General features: G+C 36.6%; 1 long non-coding RNA gene across 1 annotated transcript; it reads right to left on the bottom strand.

The window, feature by feature from the left end:
* Positions 1-11,856: 11,856 nt before the first annotated feature.
* On the bottom strand, positions 11,857-20,423 carry LOC138423315 (uncharacterized). The gene is made up of 3 exons (XR_011250228.1): positions 16,411-20,423; positions 15,704-15,941; positions 11,857-12,903 (listed from the first exon to the last, which is right to left on the bottom strand). It is a non-coding gene; the product is annotated as an uncharacterized lncRNA (long non-coding RNA).
* Between the last annotated feature and the right edge of the window lie 70 nt (positions 20,424-20,493).

The raw sequence follows: 20,493 nt of genomic DNA, 5'->3' as shown, positions 1-20,493 counted from the left end.
ACTTGTGCATTCCTACTCAGCATAAGTATCTAGCATACAATATCTATGATTTCCTCATCCATCACTATCATACTCCCAAAAACATTCTCAAAGAGCTGCCTCATGTGGGGTTCTCTATAAACTCTTACTTTCCTCGCCCTTTAAGTGACTGGCTAAATCATCAAACTTTCATTCATCCAAGCACGAAAGTACTTTAAACACCACAGTTACAATTATACACCTGTTATATGGTAGACTCTATGAGATAATAAATGGAAAGCAAAATATTAATAGGAAAACATCCCTGTCAAAAGGAGCTCAATATTTCTAGTCTACTTAAGCAGATACAACAATAAAACAAAATCTAGTAATGAAATGTTAAGAGACCTAATAAAGCATGCTGTGTATTAAATGGTAGTAATTTAGACAGTTTGGGCCAAAAAATTTCAGACTCATTTCTAAACCACTAGTTAGTAATACAATAAATTTCTGGAAATATTCCGGATTCAATTGGGAAAGATCATCATCCATAGTCCTGTCTGTTCGACGTTAATCATGTTACTAACACTTACTGTCCTCTAGAACAGGAGTTCCCAACCTCTGAACTAGTACTTCCTGTCAGATTGGCATCAACATTAGATTAGAAATAAAGTGTACAATAAATGTAAAGCACTTGAAATCATCCTGAAACCGTCCCTCCAATCCTGGTCCATGGAAAAACTGTCTGCCATGAATAGGTCCCTGGTGTCAAAAAGGTTGGGGACTGCTGCTCTAGAATTATCATCTAAAAGGTGGGTTCAGGACACCTTAACCTTGGCCTTGTGGGTTTTCCCTTCAAAATTCTACCTTCTCTACATCCCATCTGACTTTGCTTCCTTGATTCCTAGCACCATCTTTTATTCACTTGGCCCTTACCCATTATTCCTTTTTCCAACAGTCTTTTCTCAGTATCTCACAGAAGTCACAATCTCTGAAACTACTGCACAGACTTGCCTTGATGAGATATTCTTCCACTGCCAAAAGATACAGGAACAGATAGACACAAGTGGAACTGCAAGATTACAGTTGCATGAAGGTTATTATGGTAATACTGATGGCTTGTATGAAGACAGTCAGTTCTATATGTATATAATATGGAATTCTGAAGGGATCTCAGCCTGTACAACTGACATACATCCTTACTTTATCATGATTCAAGCAACCAATTCACAAGATATCAGCATGTGTCTGTACCAGACTGACACTGGTACTACAGGGCAAACTGTTGACTCAGGGGGATCCTTTGAATTGGCCTTGACAATATTAAAATACTATTTACCTTTCTCTTTCCATATAGCATTTTAGTAAAAATCAGTGATCTTCTCTTACTTCATTTCCAAACTTAATTGTGCCTTTCAGTGCCATGCAAAGCTAACTGCTATCCCTGGTATTCCTTTTACAAATTCAATCTTTGTTTCTCTTAAGGGACAATAAAATCTTTTGGTCTTCAATGACTCTAGCCACTGTTGACAATCTCCTTTATTGGATGACCCTCATTAACTCAATTATCTAAATGCTAGCACATACAAGGCACAGTCTTCAGTGAATACATTCCTATTCTTACATATACTTCATGACTACATCTCCTCCTTCCCTGTGGCCATAAGTAACAATCTTGTATTGATTAATCCAAAGTAACATCTCAATCCCCAATTCCCCCCTAAGCCCCAGAGTACTATTTCTACCACAAAACCAATAACTTAACCTGTGAGATTAATATGAATATAAGGCTGGCAAATGTATCTCTTTCTTATCATGCATTCAAGAAACCCAATGTTCTCTAGAATAGTAAATGGTGTTCATTCAGGTGCTAAGGCACTGATCTTATTTCTCCTATTTGAATTCTCTTCTGATCCCACCCAGAATCATTCAATATTTAATCGACACTTTCAAAACACATCCTAAATCTCAGTACTTCACAACACTTCCATGTCGACAAGCCTAGCACACCACCTTTCATGTGATTATTGAAATAACCATGTAATTTGCTTTATTTCCATTTTTTTTAACCACAGTGATCTTCATGCTACCTACCATGCTTGAATACATAAAAATACAGAAAACCTAAGTACTGTAGAAGTCAAAATTTAAAACGTCTGAAAGACAAAAGCAGTTGGTATTAACTATTAATAAAATACAGCTACTGAACCACGCAATGACTCTTGCCTCAGGACTATGTGAGAACATTCTATCTTGAAAAATACTAAATGAGGCATTATGGGAGAAAATTTTTAGAGTCTATAATTCTTGAAAATAAATATTAAGACTTAATTATGGAAAAATTTTTTAAAAAGTCAACAGGATTTGTTTTATAATCCTATATGATGAATTCCCAAGGATATCTTAAACGGCCAAATAAATGTGGAGGCAGTATCTTCAACCAATTATATAGTCTGCCTTGAAATTAACTTAGTGTCCTATGTTTGTTAAACCAAATACCCCAAGAATCACAGTCGTGGAATTCTGCATAAATGATTTACCAGAGAGTAGTAAACGTCAAGAGATATGGAGAGCTGAGAGGCTACGATCTTCTCCTTGAACTCTTCCTAGGACTAACTCATTCTGCACCGTATGGGAGGAAGAGGCTCTGCTGTGACTGGAGACTCAAGTAATTACTGGGCCTCTTTTTAATGAGGAGTCCCTGTGTGCTATGGTCACCCATGTGGTTTACTCTTCTTTGTATCTTCATTCCATGTTTTCAAGCAGCTACCTTGAAAAGTACCTTTCCTCATGAAAAAGATCCAGCCATGTTGCATCCCTGCCCTCTTCTCCAAGGTAAGCACATTGCATTTACTTTTAAATCAGAGAGAATGAATTCTCTTTGGTACTCCTCTTCATTTCTTCATGTATTAAAAACTGTTTGGTAGCACAGCTAACATCCCGGAGAATAATTAAATAGTAAAATGCTTTCCTGTTATCATTTCCTATTTAATTTTTAAAAACTCCCTTCATTCTATGGAAATGTTAAGGTTTTGCTACATTGAGGCTGAATCTATGAATTTGGTAAAGAAAAAAAAAAAGGAAGAGGATGTATTTTAGTCAAGCAGATTTCAAATTTTCCAAGATACTCTTGTTATAGGTTTGAAAGCCCCATATTTACATTAAAATAATAACAAAATGTCCTTAGTCCCTGGACTGTCTTCAATTGTTTCTCCTTTAGATGACAATTTTCTTTAATGGTAATTCATTTGCCTGTTTATTTTGCACATTCTTTTAGCTCATACTTCATTTGTTTACAATCAGTAATTTGGCTTCCCTTCCATATTCCCTAAAAACACAAAAGGACATTTACTGAGCCTCTGCTTTAAGACTGTCATCAGAGACTAAGCACAAAGTTAGAAACAGAGAGCAGGGAATACTCATGTCACCATTTTAACCAATGCCTTAGGTCATGATACCTCTGTAAATATACTGCATTGGTCTACAATTTATAAATCGGTATGACATTTCCATTCCTGACTTGTGCCTCAGCACCAAATAATTAGATTTTGAAACTCATCATATTCAGGATGATTTAAGAACATTTCATTAATTCAACCAGGCCATTTTTCAAAACTCAGAATATCTTTATTCTGGCATAAAATTTGGAATTATGACTGGTAGATTGCTTATAGTTCCTTGGTTACTTACAGGGAACACAGAATTTAGCAACATACAGATTTTAGCCAACATAATCACTGTAGCAATCTATACACAGTACCACAGAGGACTGGAGTTCACTTGCCATCAGGCTCAGACACTAGATTAGGTTATGAAAGCCTAACAAAGCAAACAAAAGTAGGGAGGAACACTGGGAATGTACCGTCTATATGGAATATTGATCTATAGCAAATCTGAACCTGGACTCCTCAGTCAGTTCAAGAAAACAGGCGAACATCTTGAATGTAACAGAGGATCCTTTCCTAGGTCCTCAAAGGTGGAGAAATAACAGAAAGAAATATTTTAGAAATGGTGAAATCTGAATATAGAATGTGTCTTAGTGTAATATATTTGTACTACTGACCAATTTCATGATTTTGTGAAACGTACCAAGGTTAATTTAAAAGGATGCCCTGGATCTTACAAAGTGAATGCTGAAATATTTGGGGTTATTTAGGCATCGTGGACAGGGAGGCCTGGTGTGCTATGATTCATGGGGTCGCAAAGAGTCGGACACGACTGAGCGACTGAACTGAACTGAGGCATATCTGGAACTTACTCATAAGGGATTCTTAATATAAGAACAATAATTGGGCAGGTAGAAAGTTAAAGAAACAGGGAAGGAGAGATGGGATGAAGGGAGGAAAAACTAGAAAAAGAACAAAACAATGTAGAAAAAAATCAGGGTGAAGTGTATATGGAGGTTCTTTATAGAGCTCTGCAATTCTAAATGTAAAATTATTTCAAAAATAAACTCAGAAAAAATAAACACTGGTATAAGATATATTTAGGAAGTTTGTGAACCCCCATGAAGCACTACATTTAGAAGAGGTCAATTGTTTCTACCTCTGACAACTCTTGTGAATAGAGTTGTCCCTATTTGCTTTTTTTTTATTCATGGCCACTTACTATTTACATTTAAGTTAAAAATACTATTTTTACCTATTAGATTGGCTAAAATGTTAAAGGACTGATAATATCCACCATATACAGTTTTTATGGAAATTAGCACTACCATTTCTCCATTTATGTTTGTTGTCCTAGAAAACACTTCAAGAGCAAATTTACAATATCTACTAAAACTAAAATATGCAGAATTGATGGTCTAACAATTCCACGTCTAAAAATCTATCACAGAATTAGACCAATTTTTATATATAAAATTATATACATGACAGAATGTATGCAACAATACAACAAAGTTGTATTTATATGCATTTATATGTATTTATATGTTTTATATGCAACAATAAAAACAAAGTTAACCTGCAATTCCAAATAAAGAAATGGAAAATTAATTATAATATGTACTTATATAGCCAGTGGAAACTCTGCAGATAAGTTCTATTCATTGGTTTGGAAAATTTCTGCAAAATATTAAAGAAAAAATAAAGTTGTAAAACAACAAATATCATAATGATGGCATACTTATAAAATAAACTCAACATAAATAAATTTAGACAAATTACTGGCCTCTATACCACAGTCAACTCTTATCACTCCTATAAAGTAGGAATGTAGGATGAAGGATAAATGACTACAGTCTAAGTTGTTTAATAACCCTTCGTTCTTGGATGCCCAGTTTCAACACACTAGGTATCAGGCTTGTACAGTGACAGAAGTTGGGCAATGCAGTTAGTAGTTCCCTGATAAGACAGTGCATCTGATTTTCCAGAAGTAGACAAAACTTTCCGTAAACACACTATCTATATTAAGCCCACTTAGGTAAACATCAGAGTGATATGGACTTAAAAGAAAACCTCATGTGTTTTTTATAGTCCAGTCCCAAAGAAGAAAATGCCAGTATAGCCAAGAAAATTATGGAACTATTTTTCCACAAGACTGCATTATCATGGCTCAAAATGTCAGCACAAGGATCTAGCTCTCCTTATACAGCCAGAGGTGTGATGGGATCAAGATCTTAAATTCATGTATGGGAAAGATGACAACTATAATTAAGAATCAGATCCTGTTCTAGAGGAGACCTAGTAGACTCAATAAAGAGGAAAACTGGAGAGGTTTTACAGATAATACAAATATTTTAACAAGATCTTGTTTAGGACCCCTCTAATAACTGTGAGCTTCTGATTCCAATAAGAAACAAAGTATCTCATAAATGATACCAAGACTGGCACATGGGAGGCGCTGGGCTCGAGAGAAAGCCTGGCTATCACCTGGGACAAGACTAAGGAGTAGGGTTGCATTAATTACATTTATCAGACACAAATCTCACATTTGTAAAGTAAAACATGGATTAAAAAATCCAACAATGTAGATACAACAATAAAGAAAAACACAAGATAAATTCAGAGCACAGAGAAGTACAAACAACACTTCAGGCAATTATTTCTCAAAAGCATGCCAATTCTATTCCTGAGTATACATATATAAAAGTTGTGCCCTTTGGGATACAAAGATGCAATAATGTCCAAAAGGGGGAAATAATGACAACATTTGAGTGCTGTGGATGGAACCACTGCAGAAGATATCTATGATCCTCTTGTCCACATGTTCACCACCTGGGAGAGTACAGAGGGAGAGATTGCAAATGAAAGTGAACATCCGGTTATCACACAGCCAGGCCTCATGACAGATGAGTATCATCTTTATGTCAAGACTTAGCTGGTACTCCATGGAAAACAACTCCCATCATCCTAACTACAGAAATCTATCTCCTGGCTACAAACACCAGGTATAAGTACAAAAATGATGAAACTAATTTTCTTTCCTCAGCTCATTTACTGAGACCCTGGTACCCATCTTGTATTCAAAATTATTTCTATGCCATTCAACCACACATGTATTCTTTGAAATATCATTTCCAATGTAACTTCTTACTGGTAATTTATAGACCAGTTCAAAGTTAAAAATAAAAAGACAATGGCACAACCAAAAGGTAATAATGTGCTCTATGAATTCCTTAGTATTTCATAGAAATCTCTGCAAAATCAAAACCCATTATCACAATATCCACATTCTCCCTGCTGGTGCAACTTCTGATGGTCGTAACTGCAAGAAAACTCTTTGTATTTTAACTAGTGACTTCATTAAGTGTTTTTCACTAACAAGAGACAATTCAAAAATCTGACATTAAACTCAAAAAATCACAAAGATCACTCACCTAGAGCCAGACATTCTGGAATGTGAAGTCAAGTGGGCCTTAGAAAGCATCACTATGAACAAAGCTAGTGGAGGTGATGGAATTCCAGTTGAGCTATTTCAAATCCTGAAAGATGACGATGTGAAAGTGCTGCACTCAATATGCCCAACAATTTGAAAAACTCAGCAGTGGCCACAGGACTGGAAAAGGTCAGTTTTCATTCCAATCCCAAAGAAAGGCAATGCCAAAGAATGCTCAAACTACTGCAAAATTGCACTCACTTAACACACTAGTAAAGTAATGCTTAAAATTCTCCAAGCCAGGCCTCAGCAATACGTGAACCATCAACTTCTAGATGTTCAAGCTGGTTTTAGAAAAGGCAGAGGAACCAGAGAACAAATTGCCAACATCCGCTGGCTCATGGAAAAAGCAAGAGAGTTCCAAAAAAACATCTATTTCTGCTTTATTGACTATGCCAAAGCCTTTGACTGTGTGGATCACAATAAACTGTGGAAAATTCTGAAAGAGATGGGAATACCAGACCACCTGACCTGCCTCTTGAGAAACCTACATGCAGGTCAGGAAGCAACAGTTAGAACTGGACATGAACAACAAACAGGTTACAAACAGGAAAATGAGTACATCAAGGCTGTATATTGTCACCCTGCTTATTTAACTTATATGCAGAGTATATCATGAGAAACGCTGGGCTGGAGGAAGCACAAGCTGGAATCAAGACTGCTGGGAGAAATATCAAGAACCTCAGATATGCAGATGACACCACCCTTAAGGCAGAAAGTGAAGAGGAACTAAAAAGCCTCTTGATGAAAGTGGAAGAGGAGAGTGAAAAAGTTGGCTTAAAGCTCAACATTCAGAAAATAAAGATCATGGCATCTGGTCCCATCACTTCATGGGAAATAGACAGGGAAACACTGGAAACAGTGTCAGACTTTATTTTTCTGGGTTCCAAAATCACTGCAGGTGGTGATTGCAGCCAGGAAATTAAGACGCTTATTCCTTGGAAGGAAAGTTATGACCAACCTAGATGGCATATTAAGAAGCAGAGATGTTACTTTGCCAACAAAGGTCCGTCTAGTCAAGGCTATGGTTTTTCCAGTGATCATGTATGGATGTGAGAGTTGGACTGTGAAGAAGGCTGAGCACCGAAGAATTGATGCTTTTGAACTGTGGTGTTAGAGAAGACTCTTGAGAGTCCCTTGGACTGCAAGGAGATCCAACCAGTATATTCTAAAGGACATCTGTCCTGGGTGTTCTTTGGAAGGACTGATGCTAAAGCTGAAACTCCAACACTTTGGCCACCTCATGTGAAGAGTTGACTCATTGTAAAAGACTCTGATGCTCGGAGGGTTTGGCAGCAGGAGAAGGGGACAATGGAGGATGAGATGGCTGGATGGCATCACTGACTCGATGGACATGAGTTTGAGTGAACTCCAGGAGTTGGTGATGGATAGGGAGGCCTGGCATGCTGCGATTCATGGGGTCGCAAAGAGTCAGACACGAGTGAGCAACTGAACTGAACTGAAATAAATTAATAATTTGCCAAACTAAGCTAAAAGTAGCCTAGATAAAAATGTATTTCCAGTTTGGATTCAGATTTCTTCCAACTATCACAGTTATCTTTGGAACAACTAATAAATTTACATGGGGATTTATTTTAAAATATATTAAAGGATTCTAGTTAATACTAGGGATATGAAATTGTAGTTATTTAAAAATGTGTTCTGTACACATACATAGGGCCAAAGTATCACTGTATTTCTAATTTTGAAAATTTGGCAATATTCTGACAACTATTAGTTCTAGTTGCAAAATATGTGAAAGTTTATTATGCTCTCTTCTGTCTTTGAAACATTTTATAACAAAAACTGGATAGTTCTCAAAAAGCTACCCAGAGAATTACCATGCAATTTTAGTTCTAAGTATCTACCCAAAAGATATGAAAACAGAGACTCAGACATTTCTATACCAGTGTTCATAGAATCATTGTTCAATGTGGATAGCCACTAGCCCTATTATTCAAAGCAAAAGAGCGGAAACATCCAAGTTCATCAACAGAAAATATGTGGTTTACCCACAGAAAGCCATAAAAAGAAAAATGAAGTTGATACATATCTTGCTCTCGAATCTTACTTCCCTTAAGGAACCAGGGATCCTAGGAGAAATGGTAGGTTTCATACGGGGGTTAAGATAAGAACAAAATGAACCTGGATACTGTTACTAGAGAAAGGATAGGGACATGTTGAAAAGACAGAGGCCAAATGTGGGATAATTCGGGAAAAAAAAAAAAGGTAGTGTAGTAGAGATCCATCTTTATCTATAGGGTAAAGAAAATATCCATGAGTCTACACTGAAATGAATAACTGAAAAACTGAATGGGGAGAATGGACAACTCCCAATCAGACAACTTCACATAATAAAATGTTTCTTCACACAGAGGAAACCAGAGTTGAACGACACATGTACCCCAATGTTCATCACAGCACTGTTTACAACAGCCAAGACATGAAAGCAACCTAGATGTCCAAGAGCAGACGGATGGATAAGACTGTTGTGGTATGTAAACACAATAAAATATTACTCAGCTATTAAAAAGAACACATTTGAATCAGTTCTAATGAGGTGGATGAAACTGGAGCCTATTATACAGAATGAAGTAAGTCAGAAAGAAAAACACCAATACAGTATACTAACACATATATATGGAATTTAGAAAGATGCTAACAATGACCCTATATGTGAGACAGCAGAACAGACACAGATGTAAAGAACAGTCTTTTTTCATTCTGTGGGAGAAGGCGAGGGTGAGATGATTTGAGAGGGTAGCACTGAAATGTGTATATTATCATACGTGAAGTGGATCGCTGGTCTAGGGTTGATGCATGAGACAGGGTGCTCAGGGCTGGTGCAATGGGATGACCCAGGGGGATGGGATGGGGAGGGAGGAGGGAAAGGGGGCTCAGGATAGGGACACATGTACACCCATGGCTGATTCATGTCAATGTATGTTAAGAACCACTACTATACTGTAAAGCAGTTAGCCTCCAATTAAAATAAATAAATTTAAAAAATAAAATTAAAATGTAGATTTGACAGATTTTCTTAAAATTATAATTTGACAAGAAACTTTAATACACACTAAAATTAGCATATCAAAGTATAAGAGTACCGGCATTATCTTTGACAAAAGATACTTATTAATTATAACAGTAAGTAAGCAAAGCTACATCACTAGTCATAAGGCACTATCAACATTTGTTTTTAGTTAGAACATCTGACTCTGTCGTGACTCCATGGACTGTAGCCCACCAAGCACCTGTCCATTGGATTTCTTCAGCAAGAATACTGGAGTGGGGTGCCATGCCCTCCTCCAAGGGGTCTTTCAGAACCCCAGTCTCCTAACTGGCAGGCAGATTCTCTACCACTGAGCCACTAGGGAAGCCCACTGTCAACATTATATGATCCCTAGTGATTTCCTTGGAGAAGGAAATGGCAACCCATTCCAGTGTTCTTGCCTGGAGAATCCCAGGGACAGGGGAGCCTGGTGGGAGGCCGTGGGGTCGCACAGAGTTGGACACGACTGAAGCAACTTAGCAGCTAGCAGCAGCAAGCAGGGATGAACTGAGAACTACATCACTTCCATAGTATTTTTGCCAAGTGTATATTTCAAACTCAAAGGAAAGAAAAAAGAGCACACAAACCCAGATGCACGTGGTTCAGGTATTTTGTAGTTTCTCCAAGTGTTAAAAATCAAGAAAATCAAACTAAACAGCCATCCCAAATGAGAGATTAAGCAGATTTTGACAACTACATGCAACACTGGATACCACTTTAGATGTATAAAATTATCAGTTGATAATTGCACATCAATAGACATTTACTGTTTTTTATAACTGTATACTGCAATAAAAGATGTTTAGAGAAGTAGTTGGAAAATATTAAAAACACAAATGAACAACAACAAAAGCCTATGTAGTACCAAAGCAACATTCGTGGAGATATTAAGTCATATATCAATATAGAATTAGAAACTAAATAAGGCTAGTATTTCCTGTTTCCAGTCTACATGAAAAAACACTCAGAACAGTTTTGACAGAGCTAGTAAAGCAAACACAAAATAAAGTTCTGTGTTTAGGACTATCTTCTCAGAAAGTGTCAATAAAATAATGATAGCTGTAATAGGGGAGAGATAATATAAAAATAAACAAATTGTAGTTCACATATTCATTGGATACAAAAATTTTCAGTTTTAGAAAAATTCAGTTCATCTTAATAATTAAAATGGCAAATATCAACTTGAAAACAAAGACATTTTATTAAATGTCACCAAATTTGATGAGAAATTCTTAAAAGGTGAAAAAGTTCATAAGATGACCCGTAAGTATTTAAAAATTAAAGAAAATCATAATTTGAGTTTCAATGAAATTGTATTTAAAAAATATTAAAGCTGATTTACATATATTAATATGAAAAAAACTAGTTTTGCAATCCCTATCACTACAGTAACAAAACTATGAAATGCTTAGGAATGAATTTTAAAAAGAAAAGCTAAACTAGCAGTATTCCAACATAACAATTTGATTTTAGAAAAATATAAAGACATACCTTGTTGTTCGACAGGAAGACTCAAAGAGATCTAGTCTCTCCTAATTAATCTATTAAATTGTTGCAAATGAAATAAAAACTGCATTATTTTTTCCAACTTGCAAAGTAATGTTAAGCATCAATTGAGAGAAAAAATGCAAGTTTAGTCAGGGAATATTCTGAAAAAGAAGAGAAATGAGAGAGCTCAATGGAATAGAAAAGATTCATCAGTAATTTTAAAGTAACAATAGAAAGTAAGGCAGACAAATAAATAGAAATTCAATCAATTATATGTCAGAATTTCTATGATTATGGTAGAAGTGAAGATGAGTGGTAACTACCTAAGTCAAGGTAAACAATTTGAATATGTAATGCTTTAAAACCACAGTAAGGATAAATGAAAGAGAAATGGCAAAACATGTGATAAAAAAAAAACAGATGAGGAAATGATACTAATACAAACATGTTTTAAAGAAAAACACAGAACTCACAAGGCATAAAACATAGTATGATTATATTTTAATATACAACCAAAATACAAAACACAGTAAATTGACAGCAATAAAATATGGTATTTCATTTGTACTACACTAAGACATTGATATACCAAGGAAAATGAAAAGAATAAAAAAAAGAGAAAAATGAAATAATGCAAGAGACTGGTAAGGACTAAGCATCTATGAAAATGACAGGCTGAAGAAAAGGCAATTTCTTTGTAACATCATATTGCCAAAGAATAAAAATGTAACATTTATACAGTTTTAGGAACTATATCTATATAAACACTTGTAGATAAGATTGATGAAATCCTGTCTATATAATAGAGGAAAATCTATTTTAGTTTGGACTTGAAACTGTAAATTTTGGGTATCCTTAGTCTTCATATTTTCATTGGAATTATTTCAACAAATTAGTTGGATAAATTTACAATTCATATATAAACAATGCTTACTGCATAGAAAAACCTGTGGCTAGTATATACAGATCCCCCAAAATGCCATGAGTGTTAACTGATCAATAAACCCATAAGATATGCCCAAAATTTCATCAATAAGTAGATAACATAGACAGAGGTGGCAGAATCAGAGGAGGAAAAACAGCATTTAAGAAGTAAAATGTTACATTTAAAATTTTCCATATCCTTTGAAATCTTGAAAATTGTGATTTTTTATGAATCAATTTTAAATTTCCCTGTGATAAATGAAAATTTTAAATATATGCAATAATACTTTTGGGTGCAATGAAACGAAGCTTTGACATTACAAGGTCCTGGGCATAACACTGTCTCCATCATTCAAGCTCCTGAGATTCAGTCCAATAGCAACAATGAAAACAGTCCACATGCCTGGTTACAATTCTCTCCAATATCACCCTTTAAATTTGAGCCTTCTCAGCCTGTTTTTCTGATCTACAGGGAGTGTCTGTTGCAATACAATAATGAGGAGTTGCCATACATTATGAAGACTATTTTTTGGTTTTATGGAAGATGGTGGCAGAATCAATGGTATCAGTTTTCCTATGTAGTCATCACTTGAGAGGACACACTGGGGAAAAAATGGGTAAAGGTTAGTAGCATACTTCATTTCATTACATAAAATAAAATGCAATAAATAGCTATTCTAACATGAAAAAACAAGTGAATCAAAATTTGCTTTGGAATTCTTTTAACAATGAGAAAACCAGGTATTGGTATTCTTATATCTTGCTTCTTGTATCTTATGAACTGATCCTTTGAACTTTCTCCTCACATTGTCTATGTCTCTTTATTACTCTTTCATCTCCACCAGATCACTCACTCATGATATCATGTAATCTACATGGCTTTCTGTATAAGAAACATACCAATACCTAAATATTGCAATGAAAATAACCAAGAAACTTAGTCCATCTGATAAGAAAAATAGTAACTATATTAAAGATATAGTCTACAAAGGAACTTAGGAAACCATTTAGTTCCTAATGCATTATAGGCCCCATCAGAATTGCTGAGCAGGTACCTTTCAAAAAACCATTAATCTTCTCTTTGAAAAACTGAAAGAAAATGAAAGGACAATGGCTCTGTCATGTCCGACTCTGTGACCCCATGGACTATACAGTCCATGGAATTCTCCAGGCTAGAATACTGGAGTGGGTAGCCTCTCTCTCTCCAGAGGATCTTCCCAACCCAGGTATCGAACCCAGGTCTCCTGCAATGCAGGCGGATTTTTTACCAGCTGAGCCACAAGGGAAAGCCAAGAATATTGAAGGGGATAACCTATCCCTTCTCCAGTGGATCTTCTTTACCAACTGAGCTATGAGGGAAGCCTGTAATCTTCTCTTAAGTTATGATTTATCCCTGAGGAAAAAGGAAACATTTTCTGAATAAAACCTTTACTTTCAAGGTTATCCCATGGACAGCAGGTAGGCAATAAGGCTCTCTGAGAAAGAACGTTTAAGGAATTTGTCAGTATTCATTTCTTGCCAGCACATCCCATGAAGTAATCCTACAGCAAGGCAGAATGGGAAATGAAGGAAAAGCTCCTACAGTGTCAAGGGCAGGAATTCAGCATCTGTTACATTACTGACTTCATCAACAGCTGTCCCCTCTCATTCTTCCTATAGTTCCACAGCTTCAGGAGTTCTAAGATTCTACATTTCAGTATCTACACTCTGGACCTGAATCTTTTCTATTTTTCATTTCCCAAGTGACTTAATCCAAAAATCATTTTTTTTCTAATTTTCTATCTTTTGCCTAATTAACTCCCCAAATCACAAAACAATTCAGTATGACTTTACGTCAGGCAATGAGTAAGATATTTGCCAAAAATTATCTAAAAAGAGATTCTGAGTGTGAGAAAAGTAGAATTCTGAAAATCAAGGACCCCTTCAAAAACAATACAAAAAACTACTAAAGCTCCACATGTGTAGCTCTTAATCTATTGTACTGTCTTCAATCTGGTCTTGCAAGCTATCTGTGCCTGCAGTCACCCTGGCACTATCCCACCACGCTGAGATTCTGGCTGGCCACATGATAAGGTTGCTGCTGCTGCTGCTGCTAAGTCACTTCAGTCGTGTCCGACGTTGTGCAACCCCAGACGGCAGCTCACCAGGCTACCCCGTCCCTGGGATTCTCCAGGCAAAAACACTGGAGTAGGTTGCCATTTCCTTCTCCAATGCATGAAAGTGAAAAGTGAAAGTGAAGTCGCTCAGTCGTGTCCAACTCTTAGCAAACCCATGGACTGCGGCCTTCCAGGCTCCTCTGTCCATGGGATTTTCCAGGCAAGAGTACTGGAGTGGGTTGCCATTGCCTTCTCCATGACAAGGTTAGCCAACAGAATATGGCAGAAATGATGTTACATGACCTCTGAAACTAAATCAAAAAAGGCCATGCCACTTCAAACACTTATTTTTATGATTCAAGTGAGAACCTGACTGTGTGATGGTTAAAAAGCCTTTTAGCTAAGCCCAACCTTCCAAGTCATCTAAAACCAATGCCAGATGTGAGTGAAAAAGTATCCAGAAGACTCTAGTGGTTTGAATTACTCTCAATCATTGAACTGGGTCTTCCCAGTTGATTCCACATACATTCTGGCACTCTCAGAAATCTTCACCCACAGAATCTGTAGAAATAGCACAATAATGTATTATATATTAACCACGTTTAGGATAGTTACCTATATGTTATTGGAACAATAAACACTAGCTGCCACCAAAATTCCATCAAACTTAAGAAAAGTAGAATCAGTGCCTGTCTAACCAAAGTTCCCTGCCCTCAATCAAATGAGCACTCATATTGCCCTTACAATCACTATCACCAAGGGGTTTTCCTGAGCCCAGTGATGGGAGTGAAGAAAACCTGGAATGAGCAATAATGTAACTGGTCTGGTGACAATTATTGAGATTAAAACAAAAATGGCAAAGTATCTTTTCCTGTACTACCACCTCCCTACAGGGAAAAACAAGGAAATAATAAGGTAAAGCACATAGCATTCTGACCAAACACTGAAGCAGCAGGTTAAGTGGAGGCTAATGTTGAACTAACACTTAGAAACGGTTCTTCATTAATTAATCCTGTAGCTGATTTAACTCTCCAACTTCAACATGACTTTACTACTACTATTATTCTATATTAGCACCTTTCTTAGGCTGCCATGAACCTCTACCATTATTCTACCACCAAACTACACATGCAAAAATAGCTGGTCTATTCCCTAATTTATAATTAGTAAAATATTGATTATCATTTGTTTTGCAATGTTAGTTATCGTGTTTGGTGTTAAATTAATTAAAGGCAGGCCATCTCCTACAGTATTCATGGACTCCATCTTTTATACAATTATATTTTTAAGTAACTGGCTTACTTACTGATTCTTAGGAATATCTGCTAATTCCAAGCTGTACAAGAACAAAGTCTGCACCAGTGTTTTCTTGAGCCTAGCCAAAATCTTGTCCTAATACAGCGTTTCTTGATCCAGAACTGTCTTACTTGTGGTTTACAGTTGAGATTTATAAATCAAGGAACTCCACTGGAAGAATGTTCCTGATGATCTCAGATATCCTCAGATTATCTGCATGTTATGTTTTTCTTTCACCTTTCATTTACCTGAAAAGCAAGTATACAATAAAGCCAAGGTCAGATACAAATAAAATTCCAGGAGACACTGATTATTATACCTTTAGAAGTGACAGGAATAGTGAATGCAAATTAAAAAACTAGCAGATAAGACTAGCCCAAACAGAATTTTTTTTTTACTTACACCTTCTCAGAGTACTTTCAACATGAATGTTGAGACTACTGAAATTTTTCATGCCAATTCTGAATAATCTAAAAAGCCATAAAAACCTATGAGCAATCCATTCAACAGACTCAAACTACTGTAAAAGAAAATAACCCATTCTCCAATTAGGCCCATTAATTAAGAGTAATTCCCAAGCTATTCCAAGAGACTTTTCCTCAACAATTAGCCACAAATCTGGCACTGTCTTATAAAATCACGCTTTATAGAAACTTTCAATGACTACTGTTATCATTCATGTGTTTGTCAACCCAAATATAATTGTATAGCACCTACCTGAAATCCCATCTTCTCCCTTCTTTCCGAGGGTAATCAAATATCCTTTAATGCACTGTTTAAAACTCTCTGCCGCACTAGTATCTAGGTCACACGCTCTTCATGATCACTCAAAAACTATGCGTAACAGTCACTGGGAATACAAAGCTGGATACAACAGCCCAACACTCCAAAAATGTCAACAGGTAACAATGAAGACAAGTACAAATTGGCTGTATCTTTTAAGTTCCTTCGGTTGTTTGATGTTGCTTTCGAAATACATTTAAAATTTTAAAGGCAGTAAATAGCAGCTGTCCCTTTTTTCCTGGTATGTTTATATAGTAATGTTAAATTTTCGCTATGATTTTCCAGACAACTTTCTATTCCATAATTCACATCTGCACTTTTACATTGTCATATAGCAACATATGTTTTAGTACTGAACTTACACATGTGCAAAAGTTTCAAAAAGAATGCTAAAATATCACCAATATAGTTAACACTACTGAATAAGCATTGTTTAATTCTATTATGTCGGAAAAAAACCCCCTCCTTAGGAATAGTAACCATTAATATTTCAAATAGAAAAAACAGAGGCATATGGACGTATCTCAGCATACACATTTAGTTGTTATCTGTTCAAAAATGACATTTGAAAGAATCAACTTAAAACATTCAATATCAGAATACTTTTTCAGTGTTTCAATGACAGTCATACAAATAAGCTATCATTACAATTCTTCTTTTAATGATGCATATTTCAGACATTCAAATTATGTTACAATCTCTAACATATTTTCTTCTTTATGAATTTGAGAACAGTAACAGGTAAAATCCCATCAGCAAGTTTTATCATTTCAAAAGTTTTACATATTCAAATTTTGATTGTCATTGCCAAACTGCTACAAAAAATAAGATAGACAAATGATCCCTCTAACAAATTTTCATTATTTACATTATAGGCAATTGAGAATACTCCTGACATTAGTTACTGATTATAATATACAAATTTAACTACCCACCAGAAAACTTTCAAAAGCTCTCAGAAAAAAACCTCAAAATCACAGAAATTCTGTTCTCACAGAAGTATATATGGAAATATTAACATATGTTTAGATATAAATGAAGCAGGTTTCTACACATTTAAGCTTATAACTGAAATTCTATTTCCATTTTTTCCCTAAAAAGAAAAAAAGCAATGAATAGATGTTTAAAGAGAAATTATCCTATCTATATCCCTAAAACTAATTTTACATATGTATGTATATACATTTACAGTATGTTTGTATATGGATATAAACTCTCAACCAGTATGTTTATATAGTATAGCAAAATAACCATTACTTTATGTTAGCTATGAAAATAGTTATGACTTAAATGCCAATTCCCTTTTAATGTCTTCCTTTCTTCCTGAAGATAAAAATAAAATCCTTTGGTCATTTTTCTTTGTTAAAGTATACAATCTAATCTTTTCCTATGAGAATCTAACAATCTAAAGACATGGAGACAATCTAGATATCCCTATGCCCAAAAACTCACTGCATAAACACCAACTGTAATGGCAGACCCAAGATGGAAGAGCAGATGGTCAGGCGCTCATCTTCTCCTCTGAACTCCAAAATTACAACTCACTACTGGACAACCACTGACAAGAGAATGAAGGATCCCACCAAAAAAGGAAACTCCACATCCAAGGAGAAGCTCCAACAAGATGGCTGGAGGGGCGAAATTGAATGTAGAATCAAACCCCATACCTGCCAGAGATGCTTGAAGGGCTCAAACAAAACCTTGGGCTCACCAGGGATGCCAGAGTCTAAGCCAGACCTGCCTTTGAGTTTGAGTGTCTCCTGTGGAGGCATGGATCAACAGGGGCCTACCGCTGGGGCAGGGGCTCTGGATTCAGCAGATCTGGGTACAGCATAAGCACTCATGGAGGAGGTCACTATTAACCCCACAACAGAGCCGCCAGAACTTACACAGGACTGGAAAAACAGACTCTTGGACGGCACAAAGAAAACCTTGTGTGCACCAGGACCCAAGAGAAACGAGCAGTGGCCCCAGAAGAGACTGACTCAGACTTGCTGGTGAGCGCCCAGGAGTCTCCGGTGGACGCCTGGGTCGGCAGTGGCCTGCTACAGGGTTGGGGCACTGAGTAAAGCAGTGTGCGCACAGGAACTTTTGAAGGAGGTTGCCGTTATCTTCATTATCTCCACCATAGTTTGGCCTCAGCTCAAACAACAGAGAGGTAACACAGCCCCACCCATCAACAGAAAATCAGATTAAAGATGGACTGGGTATGGCCCAGCCCATCAGAACAAGACCCAGTTTCCCCCTCAGTCAGCCTCTCCCATCAGGAAGCTTCCATAAGCCTCTTATCCTTCTCCATCAGAGGGCAAACAGAATGAAAACCACAATCAAAGAAAACTAATCACATGGACCACAGCCCTGTCTAACTCAATGAAACCATGAGCCATGCTGTGTAGGGCCACCCAAGATGGACGGGTCATGGTGGAGAGTTATGGAAAAACGTGCTCCACTGCAGAAGTAAAAAGCAACAGTTAGAACTGGACATGAGACAGACTGGTTCCAAATAGGAAAAGGAGTATGTCAAGGCTGTATATTGTTACCCTGCCTATTTAACTTATATGCAGAGTACATTATGAGAAATGCTGGGCTGGAGGAAGCACAAGCTGGAATCAAGATTGCTGGAAGAAATATCAAGAACCTCAGTTATGCAGGTGACACGACCCTTACGGCAGAAAGCAAAAAGAGCCTCTTGATGAAAGTGAAAGAATGAAAAAGCTGGCTTCAAACTGAACATTCAGAAACTGCGATCATGGCATCTGGTCCCATCACTTCATGGCAGATAGATGGGGAAACAGTGGAAACTGGCTGACTTTATTTTTCTGGGCTCCAAATTCACTGCAGATGGTGACTGCAGCCATGAAGTTAAAAGACGCTTGCTCCTTGGAAGAAAAGTCATGACCAAACAAGACAGCATACTGAAAAGCAGAGACATTACTTTGCCAACAAAAGTCCTTTCTAATCAAAGCCATGGTTTTTCCAGTAGTCATGTATGGATGTGAGAGTTGGACTATAAAGCAAGCTGAGCACCAAAGAATTGATGCTTTAGAACTGTGGTGTTGGAGGAGACTCTTAGAGAGTTCCTTGGACTCCAAGGAGACCCAACCAGTCCATCCTAAAGGAAATCAGTCCTGAATACGCATTCGAAGGACTGATGCTGAAGCCGAAACTCCAATACTTTGGCCTCCTGATGCGAAGAACTGACTCATCTGAAAAGACCCTGATGCTGGCAAAGACTGAAGGTGGGAGAAGGGGATTAAAGAGGATGAGATGGTTGGATGGCATCACCGACTCAATGGACACTGAGTCTGAGTAAATTCCAGGAGTTGGTATTGGACAGGGAAGCCAGAAATGCTGCAGTCCATGGGGTCGCAAAGGGTTGGACATGACTGAGTGACTGAACTGAACTAAACACCAAAATATTACACAGTCCTAAAAGCCAATTATGAGTTCTGTTACACTAATACAACCATAGAAGCCACCTTGTGATATTTTATGAGATATTTACAAATTTATACTTAGTGAAATCCCATGCATCTAGAAAACCTAGATTTTTTAATGATTCTTTTACTGCTATTTACAATGCTGTCTTGTATGCTGTCATGCATTCCAATTAAATACAACACTGTATAATTCAAAGACAATAAAATCTTATAAGACACATTTCCTTTGATTAAAATATATAATACCCTATCAGCAGCACAACTACAAATTACGACTTGACTTTTTTAATGTACAAAAATCTAAGCACTAAAAATACGAAACTTTCTTTTAGATGAGAATCCAAAAATGAAAAAGTACCATTTAACTCTTGCTTTTCCATAACTCAGAAAGCAGATCCCTAAACAGGTATATAGCTCAAGAAACCCACAACAGCATCCATTTCACTGCTGAGATTTCTAAAGAAAACAATGAAACTTTACAATGAATTATTTACAAAATTATACTTTATGAGACTCTATACATCTAGAAAGTCTAGATGTTAAAAATTAAAACCTTATATCTGCCTATTTACAAAGC

The sequence above is a fragment of the Ovis canadensis genome, chromosome 18 (genome assembly GCF_042477335.2).
Source record: "Ovis canadensis isolate MfBH-ARS-UI-01 breed Bighorn chromosome 18, ARS-UI_OviCan_v2, whole genome shotgun sequence".
In the NCBI taxonomy this organism is placed as follows: Eukaryota; Metazoa; Chordata; class Mammalia; order Artiodactyla; family Bovidae; genus Ovis; species Ovis canadensis.
The sequence above is the reverse complement of the archived record's forward strand: the minus strand, read 5'-3'. Positions and strand labels throughout refer to the sequence as shown.